Genomic DNA, 14,192 nt, shown 5'->3' with positions numbered 1-14,192 from the left:
ACTTAAAAGAATCACTGGGAACCAACGTGCAATGTATCCAAGCCGAATACACATTTTAGTGTTTTATAAATGCACGTAAAACCCTCTTTGTGCAAGATCTTTTGCGTTTATCACGGGGTAAAATTTTACTGAAACATTTAGAAGTCAACTGTGATCGAAACTTGATAAAATAATAATATAAGAATGACCAAACAGTCTGATGACCGTTGATTAATTGTGTTGTGTATGAATCTTTTGCAGTTTACAGCGTGGTCTTAAATCACAATTTAATGGGGGTGAGAAGGGGTTAGACTGGCGATGGAAGTTTATAGGGGAATCGAATTGTGCTGCCCGGCAACATATATTAAAACAAAACAAAAATTTGCTTGACACGACAAATGGTGGCGTGTTGCCTGAAAACTCGTCCCACGTTCAGAGCAATGATGCTATATGTAGTAACGTTCCGAATAGTACACGAGTAATCGAAAGCACGCGTATTTGTTATAGTCAACGGAAATGAATGCCAGTATAGTATGGCATTAATTGATGATAATTAAAACTCGTCCCACGTTCAGAGCAATGATGCTATATGTAGTAACGTTCCGAATAGTACACGAGTAATCGAAAACACGCGTATTTGTTATAGTCAACGGAAATGAATGCCAGTATAGTATGGCATTAATTGATGATAATTAAAACTCGTCCCACGTTCAGAGCAATGATGCTATATGTAGTAACGTTCCGAATAGTACACGAGTAATCGAAAGCACGCGTATTTGTTATAGTCAACGGAAATGAATGCCAGTATAGTATGGCATTAATTGATGATAATTAAAACTCGTTCCACGTTCAGAGCAATGATGCTATATGTAGTAACGTTCCGAATAGTACACGAGTAATCGAAAACACGCGTATTTGTTATAGTCAACGGAAATGAATGCCAGTATAGTATGGCATTAATTGATGATAATTAAAACTCGTCCCACGTTCAGAGCAATGATGCTATATGTAGTAACGTTCCGAATAGTACACGAGTAATCGAAAGCACGCGTATTTGTTACAGTCAACGGAAATGAATGCCAGTATAGTATGGCATTAATTGATGATAATTAAAACTCGTCCCACGTTCAGAGCAATGATGCTATATGTAGTAACGTTCCGAATAGTACACGAGTAATCGAAAACACGCGTATTTGTTACAGTCAACGGAAATGAATGCCAGTATAGTATGGCATTAATTGATGATAATTAAAACTCGTTCCACGTTCAGAGCAATGATGCTATATGTAGTAACGTTCCGAATAGTACACGAGTAATCGAAAACACGCGTATTTGTTATAGTCAACGGAAATGAATGCCAGTATAGTATGGCATTAATTGATGATAATTAAAACTCGTCCCACGTTCAGAGCAATGATGCTATATGTAGTAACGTTCCGAATAGTACACGAGTAATCGAAAACACGCGTATTTGTTATAGTCAACGGAAATGAATGCCAGTATAGTATGGCATTAATTGATGATAATTAAAACTCGTCCCACGTTCAGAGCAATGATGCTATATGTAGTAACGTTCCGAATAGTACACGAGTAATCGAAAACACGCGTATTTGTTATAGTCAACGGAAATGAATGCCAGTATAGTATGGCATTAATTGATGATAATTAAAACTCGTCCCACGTTCAGAGCAATGATGCTATATGTAGTAACGTTCCGAATAGTACACGAGTAATCGAAAGCACGCGTATTTGTTATAGTCAACGGAAATGAATGCCAGTATAGTATGGCATTAATTGATGATAATTAAAACTCGTTCCACGTTCAGAGCAATGATGCTATATGTAGTAACGTTCCGAATAGTACACGAGTAATCGAAAACACGCGTATTTGTTATAGTCAACGGAAATGAATGCCAGTATAGTATGGCATTAATTGATGATAATTAAAACTCGTCCCACGTTCAGAGCAATGATGCTATATGTAGTAACGTTCCGAATAGTACACGAGTAATCGAAAGCACGCGTATTTGTTACAGTCAACGGAAATGAATGCCAGTATAGTATGGCATTAATTGATGATAATTAAAACTCGTCCCACGTTCAGAGCAATGATGCTATATGTAGTAACGTTCCGAATAGTACACGAGTAATCGAAAACACGCGTATTTGTTACAGTCAACGGAAATGAATGCCAGTATAGTATGGCATTAATTGATGATAATTAAAACTCGTTCCACGTTCAGAGCAATGATGCTATATGTAGTAACGTTCCGAATAGTACACGAGTAATCGAAAACACGCGTATTTGTTATAGTCAACGGAAATGAATGCCAGTATAGTATGGCATTAATTGATGATAATTAAAACTCGTCCCACGTTCAGAGCAATGATGCTATATGTAGTAACGTTCCGAATAGTACACGAGTAATCGAAAACACGCGTATTTGTTATAGTCAACGGAAATGAATGCCAGTATAGTATGGCATTAATTGATGATAATTAAAACTCGTCCCACGTTCAGAGCAATGATGCCATATGTAGTAACGTTCCGAATAGTACACGAGTAATCGAAAACACGCGTATTTGTTATAGTCAACGGAAATGAATGCCAGTATAGTATGGCATTAATTGATGATAATTAAAACTCGTCCCACGTTCAGAGCAATGATGCTATATGTAGTAACGTTCCGAATAGTACACGAGTAATCGAAAACACGCGTATTTGTTATAGTCAACGGAAATGAATGCCAGTATAGTATGGCATTAATTGATGATAATTAAAACTCGTCCCACGTTCAGAGCAATGATGCTATATGTAGTAACGTTCCGAATAGTACACGAGTAATCGAAAACACGCGTATTTGTTATAGTCAACGGAAATGAATGCCAGTATAGTATGGCATTAATTGATGATAATTAAAACTCGTTCCACGTTCAGAGCAATGATGCTATATGTAGTAACGTTCCGAATAGTACACGAGTAATCGAAAACACGCGTATTTGTTATAGTCAACGGAAATGAATGCCAGTAACGTATGGCATTAATTGATGATAATTAAAACTCGTCCCACGTTCAGAGCAATGATGCTATATGTAGTAACGTTCCGAATAGTACACGAGTAATCGAAAGCACGCGTATTTGTTACAGTCAACGGAAATGAATGCCAGTATAGTATGGCATTAATTGATGATAATTAAAACTCGTCCCACGTTCAGAGCAATGATGCTATATGTAGTAACGTTCCGAATAGTACACGAGTAATCGAAAGCACGCGTATTTGTTATAGTCAACGGAAATGAATGCCAGTATAGTATGGCATTAATTGATGATAATTAAAACTCGTCCCACGTTCAGAGCAATGATGCTATATGTAGTAACGTTCCGAATAGTACACGAGTAATCGAAAGCACGCGTATTTGTTATAGTCAACGGAAATGAATGCCAGTATAGTATGGCATTAATTGATGATAATTAAAACTCGTCCCACGTTCAGAGCAATGATGCTATATGTAGTAACGTTCCGAATAGTACACGAGTAATCGAAAACACGCGTATTTGTTATAGTCAACGGAAATGAATGCCAGTATAGTATGGCATTAATTGATGATAATTAAAACTCGTCCCACGTTCAGAGCAATGATGCTATATGTAGTAACGTTCCGAATAGTACACGAGTAATCGAAAACACGCGTATTTGTTATAGTCAACGGAAATGAATGCCAGTATAGTATGGCATTAATTGATGATAATTAAAACTCGTCCCACGTTCAGAGCAATGATGCTATATGTAGTAACGTTCCGAATAGTACACGAGTAATCGAAAACACGCGTATTTGTTATAGTCAACGGAAATGAATGCCAGTATAGTATGGCATTAATTGATGATAATTAAAACTCGTCCCACGTTCAGAGCAATGATGCTATATGTAGTAACGTTCCGAATAGTACACGAGTAATCGAAAACACGCGTATTTGTTATAGTCAACGGAAATGAATGCCAGTATAGTATGGCATTAATTGATGATAATTAAAACTCGTCCCACGTTCAGAGCAATGATGCTATATGTAGTAACGTTCCGAATAGTACACGAGTAATCGAAAACACGCGTATTTGTTATAGTCAACGGAAATGAATGCCAGTATAGTATGGCATTAATTGATGATAATTAAAACTCGTCCCACGTTCAGAGCAATGATGCTATATGTAGTAACGTTCCGAATAGTACACGAGTAATCGAAAGCACGCGTATTTGTTATAGTCAACGGAAATGAATGCCAGTATAGTATGGCATTAATTGATGATAATTAAAACTCGTCCCACGTTCAGAGCAATGATGCTATATGTAGTAACGTTCCGAATAGTACACGAGTAATCGAAAGCACGCGTATTTGTTATAGTCAACGGAAATGAATGCCAGTATAGTATGGCATTAATTGATGATAGTTAAAACTCGTCCCACGTTCAGAGCAATGATGCTATATGTAGTAACGTTCCGAATAGTACACGAGTAATCGAAAGCACGCGTATTTGTTATAGTCAACGGAAATGAATGCCAGTATAGTATGGCATTAATTGATGATAATTAAAACTCGTCCCACGTTCAGAGCAATGATGCTATATGTAGTAACGTTCCGAATAGTACACGAGTAATCGAAAGCACGCGTATTTGTTATAGTCAACGGCAATGAATGCCAGTATAGTATGGCATTAATTGATGATAATTAAAACTCGTCCCACGTTCAGAGCAATGATGCTATATGTAGTAACGTTCCGAATAGTACACGAGTAATCGAAAGCACGCGTATTTGTTATAGTCAACGGAAATGAATGCCAGTATAGTATGGCATTAATTGATGATAATTAAAACTCGTCCCACGTTCTGAGCAATGATGCTATATGTAGTAACGTTCCGGATAGTACACGAGTAATCGAAAACACGCGTATTTGTTATAGTCAACGGAAATGAATGCCAGTATAGTATGGCATTAATTGATGATAATTAAAACTCGTCCCACGTTCAGAGCAATGATGCTATATGTAGTAACGTTCCGAATAGTACACGAGTAATCGAAAGCACGCGTATTTGTTATAGTCAACGGAAATGAATGCCAGTATAGTATGGCATTAATTGATGATAATTAAAACTCGTAATTAGCTAAATTGTAAGCCTGCTGGTTATCAAAGGATTTTGATTTCAATTTTTAGTATATGTATTACGATAATATTTGACTAAAAACATGTTCATCAATAATATATGAACACACTGTGTTAAAAGGTTATGTCGTTCATACTTCCATGAACGTCAAAGGTTATCATGTGAATTTTTATAATTCCAAATGTATATAACTATTTCATCAGTAAAAACAATACTGTGGAATAACTATCGAACTGTTTCTTCAGAAAATTAATACATGGAATAAGGGGAGTCCACATTTGTAGGTTCGGCTTTTTCATTCAGCAGGGGAATGAGGGATACAATGAAAAACAAACCCAAAACAACAACCCCCATAAACCCCCTCCCACCACTAAGAAAAAAACCCAACAACAAACAAACCCAAGAAAAAAACAACAACAAACAAACCCAAAACAAAAACAAAAACAAACAGAACCTGAACAACAACGAGACGATGACGACCAGGAAAGGAAGAAGGAAAGAAAGTAATGTTCTTTTTAACAATGCACTCAACACATTATAATACCGGCCTCGGTGTTGTGGTGGGTAAGCCTTCGGACTTAAGGCTGGTAGGTACTGGTTTCGTCTCCGGATACCGGCTCCCACCCAGAGCAAGTTTAAGCCACTACACCGACTTCTCTTTCACTAACCCACTGTCCAGGGCCCCAGTCCACCAAATCGATCTTAGATAAAGATCACCTTAAGTACATTGCTATCTTATGCACGTAAGGTGACCCTATCGCTAAGATCGCTCCATGGAGCGGTACCCTGGACAGCGAACATATATAAGTACTAAAATAACTCTAAAACGAAGTGAAATGAAACATTTTAATTACGTGTATATGGTATAATCTAGATGAAGAACAACAAAAATAAAAGGAGGAACAATTAAAAAAAAAAAAAATTCTCACTGCTGTACTAATATGTGTGATCTGTGAACCTAATCAAACCGCCTGTCTCCTAACCGTGGACATACAAATACGATAATTACCAACCCGATATTATAGGCTTCACAACACACGATGAATGCGGAGCTTTGAACGCGCAGTTAATTCGGAAGAGAATAATTAAATATTTATCTGTTAAATAGGTTTGATTTCCAGTTAACAAGACAAATATAATATTCTTTCATTGTCAACGATTATAGCACCAACCTCTGAGTGTTGGTAATTGACTAATTCAAACCATGTTCTGGAATCCATTGTGGCGTTTACCAATCAATACTCATTTGCTTTTGTTTGTTATTAGTTATTCGAGCTTTCCCGCCAAATCCCGTCACACGAGGCTTGAAGCAGACGAGATACAGCTCTCAGATAGTAGCGCAAAGCCGGCACTTCGATCTTGACAACGCAGTAATAATCCGGCCACAGACCACAATGTTTTATGCTATATGTTTTTATATAGCGTTAGTGGCTACAGGTAGCACATTTATTAATATCAGTAGGCCCATGTATTTTTTAAATGGACGTTTGCCTGCCTGGTGGCAACATACCCTGAAAAAGGACAACCACTGCTGTCCAACTCTATCTTCCAGGATACTGGTTGAAACAAACACGCCCCCACTAAACCTGGCCGGAGTACACCAATTTTACTACATTTGCATGGGCTGTGATTACCACAAAAAGTCTTCAATGTCAACAAGTTACACATTTACAAACTACATGTTCTTCCCTGTCAGCGTCAGTCAAATAGTTGTCACTGCATAGCTGTCTGCCATGAAATAATCACAGTCAAACAGCAGACTACTTGCGCGGATATATTTCCGGTCAACCAAATGGGAAGATAACTGTGATCTGTGTCTATCCCCAACCTCATTCCCGCTGGTCTTGGGTGTGCCCAGAATCCAGGCGATTTACATTTCTGTAGATCTAAGGCACTTAATGTGTCTGTTCAGTATTAAAGGGACTATCCGGAGTTTGCTGCATAATAAGATATTTTCGACTAACAAAATTTTGTGACGACTAGTATTACATACTAAATGTATTTTCTTGTTTAGAATATAAGTGTCTATATAGTAAAGGTTTTTCTGATCGTCCTAATATTTGTAAGTAGCACAAATTAGATTTGGTATCCCAATAATTTTGTATGTACAAAAATATATACATGTATATATCTTAGGAATAAAATGAAATTTGATCTAGTGCAAACACTAGGACGACCAGAAATATATTTACTATGCAATTAGTCTTTAAAAAGTCTCTGTTAGTCGACATCATCTTAACGATCACCGAAAACTCGGTATAGTGCCTTTAAGACTTCTATTTTTGATTTGCATTTCAAACTTCATCGATATTTATAATATATCAATCATATTTGCAATTACTTTTAATTTTCAACAATGTAAAACCAGGGTCCATGGTTACACAACTTTGAAGTGTATACTAGACTTGTAGAGCAGTTGCTTCAGGTGCTTTGGTCCTAGGATCGAAACCTTTCAGTGGATCCATTCTCTTTCTCCATACCAACCAGAACCCCACGACTGGTACGAGCTGTCAATTCTGTGAGAAAGCGCATTTAAAAGATCCCTTGCTGCTAATGATAAAAATAGCAAGTTTTATCAAACACTATATACCATAATTATTATAAAATGTTTGACATGCAATAACCAATGGTTAATTAATCAATGTGCTTTAGTGGTATTGTTAAACAAAACAATTAGTCTTTAAAAATGAAACAAACTTTTAACTTCAAAGTCTAGAATAAATACTCTAGCAGACTGATCTGACTTTGTCTACATGTTCTGTATTAAACCACTGACGGTATGTTATAAAGTTTCGTAAATCTGAACGACAAAACAGTTACCACGATCAAAAATCGTATTTCGATAGTGTCAATGGGTGTTTCGGTAAGGTAATCTCAAACGATGCGATTCCCAGTCTCGAGCTCCATGCGGTAAGACGTGTTTGTTTCGCTGGTGCACACTGCACGTACTTTCGTGCTCGACTTGGGAATCCTTCATTTCGTTGTTTTTGTCAGCGAAATGAAGTTTTCTACTGGGATGTATGCGGCCATTGGAACTGATTGAACGCTGGAACGCTTCTCATTTCGACAGTCTGCATCACCAGGTTGGATTCTTTTTCAGCGAGATTCCTCGCCTCCACGTCATTTCTCCGTCTGACTATGTTGACCTGTTTTTTCGTGACTCGTATGACGGCCATTCTGCAGAACGCCACGGTTGTTCGCGTTTAGTCTCTACATGTCCGAGCCTGTCCTAGCAGCACTGGAAGATTGACCGCCCCACTCTATGAAGAAATAGGAAGCGGAGTCGGCCCCTACTACTCTTTTCTAGACTTTACTTTGCTTTATAGTGATACCATCTCGTATCCTCCGGAGTCGGGCCCGTCCGCACCACTATACCAACCCATGACGACTGGACTATACCCTAGTCTGATACTCTCTCGTTCAGACGGATCCGGCTTCTTAAGATCTGTATTTCAGCACAGCACTACACCTTCAATGTCTATCGACTGTCAATCTAGGGGTTTTCTTGATGGGATGCAACCCATCTCGTCCCTATAAGCTGTGCACCCAAACGGCCTTAAAGGAAACATGTCACGTAAACCATATTTGGCACCAACCATGTACAATTAATTATAAATTGAATCACCTAAAAAACATTTTTATAAAAAATTAATTACTTAAAATATCTCCATAAAAGAACCCCAGATACGAGCTCTTAGCGGAAATTGCCGATCTTTAATGAGCAGGGCAGTCACGAGGTCTGTGACGTCAGAGACGCGTCGCTTGATCTGAAGCCTTACACTTAAAAGCATTAGTCCGTACCACTCATAAAGAATCTAAGACTTGCACAGCTTACCAAAACAATGAGTGTTCGTTCGCAAAACGTTTTGCCGTATCAATATGAGCTGTTAGTAAATGAAGAAAGACACACATTTACTTACAACAGTGATACTGAAGAAAAAACGGATAGCGAGTCAGAGGGTGGAGAAACTGATGGTGCCAGACCAGACCGGTCGACCAATTTACAGCCCGGAGCCCGAAAGTAACCCGGAGACAAAACCAAAACTCGGATGCTAATGCCGAGGTGTATACTGTTCATATTTAGCATAAAGATACACCTCGATATGATGTATTTAAATATGTAAAAAATATAAATGTAGGACAAACATTTTTTGGGTGTTTTTTTTTTGAAAATATCGCATTTTTTATGTTCGGGCTGTACATAATGAAATCTGTATGTACAGTGTAAACAAACGCTCTAATTTACGACAAGGCGCTTCACTTTCATTAACCTGGCTTGTAAACCAACATAAATGACTTGAGAGTATAATCAACTTTTAAACTAAATATATTTCTATTTGCATCAATAGAACGAAATGGGGTTATAGTATTTTTCTCTCATAAAAAAAGTAGCATATTATTAGGCCTATTGGTAGGGTGCGTTAGAGTAAAAACGACCACTCACGATACCCAAGTGATAATTTTCTTTTCTTTGGTACTACGTAATTGGTCAGTTTTGTAATTTTAGATGGGAAAGTCTACTTAATCAAGGGTTTTACAGCATTATTTACAGTAATGAAGCAGGGCGGCTGATAATGTTCATTAACATTGTACTATAGTCGCGACAGGTTACGCCACAATACCCTGTGATCTTAAAAAAAACTGGCACGTATTTTGTACGTATGTCTAGACCGTGGTAATCACTTACCTGGTCGATAACCCTGCAATATACACCTGCCAATCAGGAATCACATGTGCAGGCCACGGAAAGAAAGGACCAATTAACTAAAACAACACTCCGATTCTCAAGTCAGCCCGTGGATGAAACATAATAGTTATTTCGACACCGACAGTAATGGTTTATTTTGTATTGAACTTCGTGTTGCTTTGGGGCTTCGGGCGATGAGGAACGTTTTTGTGACGTATTCCGCCCGAAGATTAAAAACATTATTTAAAATTATTATTGTTTTCTACACGTTTTTTAAAAACATATTTAAATACATCGTACTGAGATGTATCCTCATGCCAAATCCCATGTTTGTATATGCCATATTTAATTACTTGTTGACGTTTCCTTCTTCGGACGGTGAATACAGATTTTGTTATGTAGGCCTACAGCCCTAACATGAAAAATCTTTTTTGTTTTAACATATATAAATACATCATGCTGAGGTGTATCTTTGTGCCAAATATGTACAATGTACACCTCGGCATTCGCAACCGAGTACTGTTTTTGTCTCCGGGTAACGTTCGGGCTCCGGGCTGTAAATGGGCCGACACCAAAGTACTATGCGGGTGTTGGTGTCCAATCTTTTCTTTTGCGATAAAATACACGCGTCTTTCTTAGGATACCATCCTTGTGAAAACCATAAAAAGACAATCCCGATCGTTTAAACTGTTTATTTTTACACCCAAAGGCCGCGCAGTACGGCACTGTTGAACTGAAAAGATCGTAAGCCCCTTACTCCATATATAAACAGTTAACAACAATGGAAGAGTACAGCGGCTCTGACGTCACTTCCCTTTTTTTCCGAACGCTCACGAAGAAATATGCATAAATCGTACTTTGATACTGATTAGCGTAATTTCTTCATTTTAAGTTGACTACACGTATTTTATTGTTATAAAGTTATTTGTATATTATTTTTATATCATTTTTCTTTTAAAATGAGCTATAATATGGTCTCGTGTCATGTTTCCTTTAACGAGGCCACTCACGTGGACATATCGATCGGACTTTAAACTTTTAGACCTTCGTTCAAAAGTTTATGTCGAAATTACTCTCTTTTTTATTATTAAGTAGTCCGATCCTCTCTTCTTTCTCTTATTTAATTTTGGACTATCCTTCTAAAATGCTCCAAATTATATAAATATTCGGCCGAGCAGTCAATTCTTTTTATTTTTGGCTTGTAACTTTTTTTCTTTTTTTAAAATTTTTATTCTATTAACCTTTTTACTAATTGGTATTTTCAAAATTCTGCCCCCCCCCCCCCCCATCATCCCGAGTCAGGTCACCGATCTTATCAGAGGTCGGACTCGGGATGGGCGTGTTGGATTATTTTTTATCTAATTTTGATAAAACTACCTACGACCTAAATTGCAATGTGCTGGATAGCGAAATAACAGAGAAAGAAATAACTATTGCAATACACAAGCTGAAGAAAAATAAAGCATGCGGTTATGACAATGTTTTAAATGAATACTTTATTAATTGTATAGACGTTTTAATGCCATGCCTGCTTCTACTGTTCAATGGTATTTTTAACTCGGGTTATTTTCCCCAAAACTGGGCTGTGGGATCTATCGTTCCTGTTTTTAAGAAAGGTGATAAGAACGACCCGGACAATTATAGAGGGATCACGTTAGTGAGCTGCTTAGGAAAATTATTTACCTCTATATTAAATGAAAGGCTCCTAAATTTTGATGAACAAAACAATGTCATTACCGATGCTCAGTTTGGTTTTAGAAAGCAGATGTCGACCATTGACGCTATTTTTGTATTACAATCTTTAATAAACAGAACTCTGAAAAATAGGAAGCGATTATATTGCTGTTTTGTAGACTACAAAAAGGCTTTTGATTTTGTAAACAGACAAAATTTGTGGTATAAATTAATTCAACAGGGCATAGGAGGAAAATTGTTATCTCTTATAAGATCTTTATATGATAATGTTAAGTGCTGTGTAAAATATAATGACGTAGTTTCTGATTATTTCGTATGTAGAAACGGTCTATTACAGGGAGAAGTACTATCACCAATATTATTTTCCATGTACGTTAATGATTGTGAAATGCAATTTTTATCAGACAGTTGTCCATATGTTGAAATACAAACGTTAAATATATTCTTAATAATGTACGCTGATGATATGGTACTTTTCTCCGAAACTCCAGGCGGATTACAATCAATGTTAAATTCACTTGCAAATTACACCCAAAAATGGGATCTTACCGTCAATACAAATAAAACAAAAATAGTTGTCTTTAGAAATGGGGGAAAAGTAAGAAAGAACGAGAAATGGTCATATAATGGCCACCAATTAGAAGTTGTAGATGAATTTAATTACCTTGGATTATTACTTCGTTTCAATGGCAAATTTAATAGTACACAAAAAAGACTTGCTGAACAAGGACTCAAAGCCCAATATTGGATAACAAATATCTGTAGTAAGAATTTCTTTAATATTGAAACAATGTTAGCCGTGTTTGATACTTATGTCAATAGCGTTCTTAGTTACGGATCTGAAGTCTGGGGTTTTCACTCAGCTCACGATATTGAGAAAGTACATATACAATTTTGTAAAAAAGTATTGGGTGTGCATAAAAGAACATGCAATTATTTTGTTTATAACGAATTAGGGCGATATCCTTTAGCAATTATCAGAAAACTTAGAATTTTTAAATATTGGATAAAGCTTAGTAGTACCAGTAACTGTATCTTAAAAGCTATATATGAGGAAATGTATCAGTACGGAGATACCTGGTTAACGAACATTAAACAAGAACTAGATACGCTTGGGCTAAGTTATATGTGGGACTCGACCAATATCAATTCTAGTTTTTATGTCATAATAAAAGAACGAGTATATGATGTTTTTAAGCAAAATGCCTATAGTACAATAAGGACATCGCCAAAGGGATTGCTATATCAGCACTTATTATTAAATGGATTTACTTTACAAACCTACCTTACAAAACCAATAGAATCTCGCAATTTAAGACAAATAACAAAAATGAGAATTTGTGCACATAAATTAAATATTGAGTCTGGTAGGTATAAAAATATCGAAAGGGCACAAAGAATATGTACTTTATGTAACTGTAATGAGATTGAGGACGAATTTCATTTTATCATTCAATGTCCAAGATACGAAACTTTAAGAAAGAAATTCATTAAAAAATACTACTTTAAGCATCCCAGTACTTTGAAATTAATACAACTCTTATCAACCGGAAACAATAAAGAGATAACAACCTAGGAAAATATTTATTACAAGCAAACAGAACTAGGGATCAACTATTACTGGAAATAAACTAATATGTTCTCATTTTATCATTACCCTAGCCGCTGAGGATAACCTGTAAAATAACTTATCTTTATTCTGTTTTGTTTTTTCTATTATATATGTGTGTTTGTGTGTTTGGGTGTGTATTTGTGTCTGCGTGTGTGTGTGTGTGTGTGGGTATGTGTGTGTATCTATGTATATATGTAAGTCACTCTCCACCATTGTTCCGCACTATTGTATATATTAATGTTTGTTCATTGTTATAATGCTGATAAGTTGAACAACTTAAAGCAATAAAAGAACTTGAACTTGAAACCCAAGTGGTATATGGGCACGTTAAACAAGTTATCATCATCATCAAACGATGCTAATCGATAATTTTGTACACCAACACATTACAACTCTTGCATAAATGTTTTGAAGTGACATTCTAACACATGCACGCACACACACGCACCAATGGAACTTATGATTTGTTGATTTACTGACTTTCAATAGTAACGTGGCAGACCATCGGTAGGTACTGGGTTCGGATCCCAGTCGAGGCATGGGATTTTTAATCCAGATACCGACTCCAAACCCTGAGTGAGTGCTCCGCAAGGCTCAATGGGTAGGTGTAAACCACTTGCACCGACCAGTGATCCATAACTGGTTCAACAAATAAAAGATCCCTTGCTGCCTGTCAAAAAAAGAGTAGCCTATGTGGAGACAGCGGGTTTCCTCTTCAAAACAGTGTCAAAATGACCATATGTTTGACGTTCAATAGCCGATGATAAGATAAAAAATCAATGTGCTTTAGTGGCGTCGTTAAATAAAACAAACTTTACTTTTTAAATAGTAAAGTACTGGATCTAGGTCAGTCGGTAGATTATAGTGCATAGTGCTGTTTCAGCTGAAAAAGTCACTGTTTATTTGTGTGGTTTTTTTTAGTAGGTACCTTTTTATTGTTGAACATGTTAGTCACATGCAACACTCTTTCTTAACATTGGAAACTGTCATTTAATTCATTGAACGGCACGCTCTCGTAAAGCTTCCGGTTCCATGGTGCAATGAAAAGGAAAAGGAAAAAAA

The 14,192-nt window shown here is 36.8% G+C and overlaps 1 protein-coding gene across 1 annotated transcript in view; it reads right to left on the bottom strand.

Moving 5' to 3' along the window:
- The window catches only part of LOC121372643 (tryptophan 5-hydroxylase 1-like), a 55,962-nt gene that overhangs the window by 31,563 nt on the left and 10,207 nt on the right, over positions 1-14,192 (bottom strand). The gene's annotated exons all lie outside the window — the stretch shown is intronic.

Source organism: Gigantopelta aegis, chromosome 4, assembly GCF_016097555.1.
Source record: "Gigantopelta aegis isolate Gae_Host chromosome 4, Gae_host_genome, whole genome shotgun sequence".
Lineage (NCBI taxonomy): Eukaryota > Metazoa > Mollusca > Gastropoda > Neomphalida > Peltospiridae > Gigantopelta > Gigantopelta aegis.
Note: the sequence above shows the minus strand (reverse complement) of the source record. Positions and strands in the feature narration are given on the sequence as shown.